Genomic DNA, 7,260 nt, shown 5'->3' on the forward strand with positions numbered 1-7,260 from the left:
AAAAGATGAAAAACTAACTTAATTGAACCTCTATACATAGGACATGAGACATCATTAAGGTAACAACCGCCCTCTTTTAAGCTGATTCTATCTAGTGTATAACTTATCTTGTAAGAGCTGTCAAGGAATAACAACTACCTTAAGGGAGTCCAACTAACCTAGATAAAAGGCAACTTCGGGAAGAGGAGAAAAAGAAATCTTAAAATTTACTTGAGCATGATAAGCTAAGGCAACAAAAGAAAATACAATCTCTAGCATATTTCTTACTCTACATATCTCTTTTGTGATTTAGAATTAAACCATGAAGACCATAAATGAAACTATTAACCACGAGTTATTTTTGCTCAAAGAAATATTATTGAAATAAATATATATAATGTTATTGAAATAAATATAATATTATTGAAATAAATACATAATATTATTGAAATAAATACATAATATAATTGAAATGAAATATAATATTATTTAAGTAAATATATCATATATTGTAGTAAAAATATTACAATAATATTGAAATGAAGTATAATATTACTTAAATAATATTATTTTAAAAAATTTAATTAGAATACATCGACAATGTAAAGTGTTTTTACACTGACAATGAATCGTAACCGTGAGATCTTAAATCATATTTGACTTTTCTTAATTATATATAAAGTAATAATTATAAATAGTAGTGATGGATTGATAATGTAAAACTTTGTATACTGACGATGCATAAAATTAATCCCTATTTTAAATTTATTATAAATTTAAAATATTATATAATTAAATATAATTTAAAATGAATTTATTATATTATTTTAAACAAAAAATAATATTTAACTAAATATACATGAATTTTTTCAGTTAATATTCATTTATATTTTGTAATTTTTAAAAAATATATATATATATATATATATATAACTATTAATATTACAAAATAAATATGTATAAATATTTTACAGGAGTTTAATCATCACAAAAGCTCAATATCTCTCTTTTGATAAAGCGTTATAGTTTTATTTTTAGACTTAGTTTGCACGTTTGAAGGGAAAAGAATAGGAGGACTTCGAAAAAGAAAATTCGGAAGAAAAAAAACTTTAATAATTTTTGAAAGAATTATTATGTTTAGAATGATAAATAATTATTTATCATTAATATATTTTTAATTTATACAACATACAACAACATAAATTATAACCAAGTTTTGAATATTATGATTATTTTTAACAATTATTTTGACAAGTTAACTTCTATTAATTTATTTATCTATTTAAAATTATTTAAACCCTAAATCAATGACAACGTAAAATATCCTTCTAGGTATAACCATATGAAAATGGGAAGAATTTAAAATTAAGGTTTGGGGATCTCCATTGATTGATGTTTAATCGTGTGAAAACTATCATCAATATCTTGATTTCATTTATGATACGTTGTACGCTTTCATCTCGTTCAAGTTCATTCGTAAAGGTGTCGTCCATTCTGAGTTTGATCGATTCTTGATTCGTAGAAGTGTCTTTGTCTTCTTCATTTGTTCTAGTTCGTCTTTGTTTCGGTTCTTAAATCTAACACATATGTAAATTCAAATTGGATGTTGAACATGACAAAATCGAAACAAAACACATGGAACTTGAGAGGAATCAAATAGAAACAATGGAAATAAATTATAATTAAGGGTTTTTATGTTGTGGCCAAAAGCTCATTGAGAAGGGACATCGATTGTGGATCTTGTCTTTTTGTTAGGACCAAAACCTTGTTAAGAAGAGGGCGCCAATTATGGATCTGAGTTTTTTTGTTACCCCTAATGAGCTTCGTCATCTTCTTCACCCTTAGTGACCAAAAAGTTTTTAGATTTTTCGTCGCAAATTTTTCATATGACATACACAGTGGCATAAATAATGACACATACGCGTCAAATATTCCACGTCATAGTCTTAATTAATGACTTTGACTAATAGATTATATAGAAATAACAAATATGATACACTTTGAATTGTTGAGGGACTCCGAAAAAAGTTTTTTATGATTATGAGACCAAAATAAATACCGAATACAATATAGGAGACGAAAAATATATTTCTCTTATTATTTTATGAATGCAAATGTGTCAAAACTGTAAGTAAAATTGCAAGTAAATAATATCTGCAATATAATTTTTTTCATGATTAATTAGTTTTACATTTTTATTCATTTTCTTATTATCTTTTATTTTTTTATTGATTGTATTTGTTTTATATGTTATTCAACTTAAATATTTGTGAGGGAAAACTAGTTGTTTTTACAATTTAAAACAAAAAAAAAAATAAGATAGTTATTTAAACTAAAAAGATATCTATAAAATAAGAAAACAAGTGTACCTGGAAAATCCAATTCTGCCCTTTGTTAAAAAAATAACACCTATTAATTTCAGGGTTATTTTGTGTCCAAATATTACTTTTTATGACACTTTTTCATTTGGTCCAATTAAATGTCTTCATTTTGCTTTTTATCAACTTTTTATTTGCCAAAGCAAATCATGTGCTCTGCAAAACCAAAAAGAAAACGTCACTTCTTACTCTCTTTCTCTCTGCAAGTGATTCCTTCTTTCCTTCTTCTTCCTTCTCTCTCTTCTGCTTTCTTCATCCTCTGCCGCAGCTTCTACAGACATTCACGTCTTCTACTTTCCATTCCTCCTTCCTAATTTTTAGGGTTTCAAATTTTACTCATGTTTACTGTTCATTTTCATTATTGAGTTTCAGACAGATTCGATTTTGTTTTTGATTTAGTGTTTGTTGTTTCAGGTTTAGTGATGTTAGCTTACGTGGAAGGGCTAAGATTCGCCTGCGGTGGGGTTTCTGATGGCTCCAGTGCGTCGCCTTCGTGACCCAAAAAGGAAGTCGGACACGGATCCTAACCTTTTGACAATGCAACTTGAAACTCGGAAAACTGAACCGGGTAGGAATTTCTTTGGTGAAAAACTATTGTGTAGCTGTGGTGAGACCGAATCGATACCGAGTGAGTAGATCTTGATTCTTCATGTCAGTTTTGTAGTTAGGGTTTTGATTTAGTATTTAGGGTTTTTTGTGGTTGAAAGATCTAATGAGTATCTCTGTCGTCATCATCATTTTTCTCTACAAAAAGTGCTTATACTACAATAAGTGCTTATGCTATATAAGTTGGAACAAATAGTGTAGTGAATCATCCTCTTAAAGATTAGTTCTAAGTTTTTGCAGATAGTCTCAATGTGTGTTATTGTGTTAATTATTTAGTTGATGGTTCTCATGGACACAAACTAATAGTTTATTTGCATGATATTGTATAGAGAATATTTACACGCGGTCGCAGTTGGAGGCTTCTGTAGCGAATAAGAAGGGTTTTTTCGTGAAGAGGATGGCAGAGAATGATTCACGGCCGGAAGGGCTTCCGCCGTCGCAGGGGGGGAAGTATGTTGGATTTGGATCCAGTCCTGCGCCTTATTTTCAGAGGAGCAATTCGCAAAATTACTATTTCTCTGTTGTTTCTCAGATGATTGAATTGTTTGAGTTAGTTTGTTTTTGGTTGGGTTGTTGATTGATTGGTTGGCTGTGTTGAATTGTTTCAGGGGATTGGTAAGTTGTGATTGGTTGCTGCTTTTGCTGATAATGTTGTTCAGGCTGGCACGAAAGAGATCACTTCTAAGGTATTTTGATCAATTTTGTTCTCCGGTTGAGATTATCGCTATCAATATAGTGCTTCTTCCATGATTTACCATAGTGTTGAGTCGGTGGAATTTGAACAAACAATGATTATTCTTGATATGGGATATATTTGGATCTATTTGGATTTATAATGTGCATCAGTGCTACAAGGGGTCTTGCTTTCTTTTGATGCGTAATTAACTCGACTTTCTAATTACATTGTATTTTAATATTGATTGTTTCTGATTTCGTTGTAATGAATTAGTTTCTTTGATCTCTTCGTTTCATGATCGATTGCAGCATATTGATGCTAAATACATGCTACTTCATGCATATTTTACTATGCAGAATTCTGAATTGAAGAAACGAAAGATGAATTCCATGGTATCAGGAACTCTGTCGTCATTCAATGATATTAAACCTGTGAGATCAGATTCTAATACTTCCCTTAAAGAAGATGTTGTTATGTGTTTCATCAGAACTCCTCGCCAGGTTCAATTTCAATATATGTCATGATAGTTTAGTGCAAAATCATTTTCTGAGCTTTATCGGTCAATTACACAATGTATTTTTGTTTTCTTATGCTGGCTGGTCATTTTCTTGAGATATTTTTACCACCCTGCAAATGTTACGAAACGGCGAAATAAACAACTTATGGTATGTGCTCTTTTGAATTGTGTATAGCATCTTATCATGTATGATTTCCTCTTATCAGGTCGTTGAAGACACTAACAATCAGATCGAGCGACACGACAGGAGATTCAGTTGGCGAGTAAGCGGAGTAAACTCTGCTCAGTTTTGACAGGTAGCTCTTTGATCTTACGCTCCGTTTAGAAAGCGGAGTAAGCAGAGATTCAGCCAACAAGTAGCTCTTTTATCTCATGTTCCATTTCGAAAGTCTTAAATTTCCATACAAGCTGATTATTGATATTAACAATTATATTGGCTCTAACATAAACCTTTATTTATCTGATTATTTTTTCATTTCTCTTTCAGGTAAATTAGATTTGTTTTTTGCATCGATTCAGTGTCTTTCAGGTAAAGTCCAATTCATGTAATCATGTCTGTTTTATATTCGAGCCGATAGTTTGATTCAATTTGATACTAATATGTTGTATGTTTTATCAGATGGTCTCAAATTGCCTCTTCAATATCACCGAAAATTATGCACTAGAAATGAAAGGCTGTTGGAAGAAAGAGTTCTTCATTGACAGGTTCTTAACTTCAAACTCTCAGAATTTATATTTGATGGGAAATTTTCTGATTCAGATGAGTTACGCGAAAAATGAGAATGATAGTACCATTGGTTTAACCAAACTGGATAAAACTTTTGATATGAAATATTCGGACCAGTTTCATTTTAATTCCACTACAGCAGCAGCAACAACTATGTTTCTTCCTAATTCTTTTTGTTGCAACAATTAGCTTCATCTATATTGATTTTCTTGGGGGTTGAATTGTTAACACAGGTGGTGGATGTACTTAGAGACAATAAGCAAAAAAGGCACTGTGACGTAATTCCCTCATATCTGTGTTTTATATGGATATTATTATTTTGTACATGCTAGAATTAACATTTGTGTTTTCTCATAAGAAACTAATTATGTACATTGTTAAATTTGTTTTAGAAACAACTAATAGTTGGACAATGAGAAAGTCTTTAGTTTAACTGCTTAATTATATGGTGGTTTTTGATAATGTTTTAACTATTTTATTTTATTTTACGCCTACATGGATGAAGATGGAAATACAACTTTGAGGAAGTTTTCTTCAGCTGCAAATTTTTATCTTACAAGTAAACTAAGAGATACTTGAGAATGTATCACTTATCTTAAGAACGTATGCTATAAAGCGATCTTACAAGTATTTATCTGTCGCATTTTTTTCCGACATTCACAAATCTGTATCATATTTTAGCAAAACTATTGTTCTTCCAATGTTTAGTACTTCCCTCTAATCAAAATTTCTTTGTTTGTTAAGGGAGATTTGCATCCAGCTTTATGGGGGAGCTAAAATGGAAATTAGTTGGAGAACTAACGGTGACATGATACATGGGAAAGGTATAAACCACACACTTAATTTGTCGGTACTAGCAATTCTTAAACGTGAACATGTATGGTTTGTAATTTGTATAGTTGTTTGGTGCAGTATGGTTTTCTGAAAAGAATGTGATGTTTTTAATCTCTACTATGAATTTTATATACTGTTGCATGTGTTCTTGGACAAGTCTAAAGTTTCCGGCTGATGGGTTGATCATGCTTAGCGACTAATGCTTTCAGGTTCAAGTCCTAATTATGAAATAAAGTATGAACTTAGTTTTGGACTTGGTTAGACCAACGAGTTCAACTGTCACAATTTCGTACGCAACTAAAAAAGGCAAACAACTGTGTAAAGGTAACATGTCTCATTTGCATCCTCTCCTAATTATCAAAATTTCTTTGTTTGTTAAGGGAGATTTGCATTCAGCTTTATGGGGGTGCTAAAGTGGAAATCAGTTGGAGAACTAATGGTGACATGATATATAGGAAAGGTATAAACCACACACTTAATTTGTCGGTACTATCAATTCTTAAACGTGAACATGTATGGTTTGTAAGTTGTATAGTTGTTTGGTGCAGTATGATTTCAAAGGCCGACATGAACGAAGTTTAGATTGAGTTATGAAGTTCACTTTGGTTTGTGCTAACTGTTACAGATGCAGCATAAGACATTGGAGAAGCATTTTATGGATAAGTTGAGTGTGACAGAAGAATAACATGGTTGTAAAATCTATGTGCTAAAACTAGATGCATATTGTCTATAAAATGTATATGCTGAAACCAGTTGCATAAGTTTTGCAAGACAAGAACACAGTTATTTGAATTTTCCAGGTTTTTGAGAATAAGTTTGTTTGTTTCTGAGTAAAATAAAATGTTAATTTTGTGTTTGATGATGGGCTTTGTTTTATTGAATAAAAAGAGTGTTCATCTGAGTAAAATAAACTATTAATTTAGTGTAAGATGATGGAATTGTTTTTGTTGTTTAATTACCATCCATTATTTCTTGAGTATATTTTAGATATAGATATTCCATCAAAATCAAATTTGACGTCCAGTACCTCTTTTTCCATTAAGTTACATGACTATGTTTTACGAGAATTTCATTAGTTTATCCTATTAATTGAAACTTTACGTCAATATTCCATCTTGAGTTAATTGAGAATTTCATTGGTTTATTCCTCTGCTTCATGGGCACTATTTAATTGATAATTATAACAATTGAATTTACTTGTATTCATCATGCTGAAATCCACTTGAGTTAAAATGTTGCGATTAGTAGTCAGCAAGCAAATTAGATTTTCTAAAATGCTATGAAGAACTCATTAACCCATAAAGAGATTATATTAGGGGGACATGTAAATCATAAAAAGTTGAAATGCCATGAATAAAACATTTTCATTGCCTTATACTATATGGGTTTCGATTATTTGGCATCGTACTTGGTCGGAATCAATTTTTCTAACACATGGCTCATATAAATTCTATTTTTTTGAGAATATCATTTTTCTTACATTATATTCATATTTAATGATTTACAACAATAACATTTTTATAATATTTTAAATATTATATCA

Source organism: Vicia villosa, linkage group LG1 (assembly GCF_029867415.1).
Source record: "Vicia villosa cultivar HV-30 ecotype Madison, WI linkage group LG1, Vvil1.0, whole genome shotgun sequence".
Taxonomy (NCBI): Eukaryota; Viridiplantae; Streptophyta; class Magnoliopsida; order Fabales; family Fabaceae; genus Vicia; species Vicia villosa.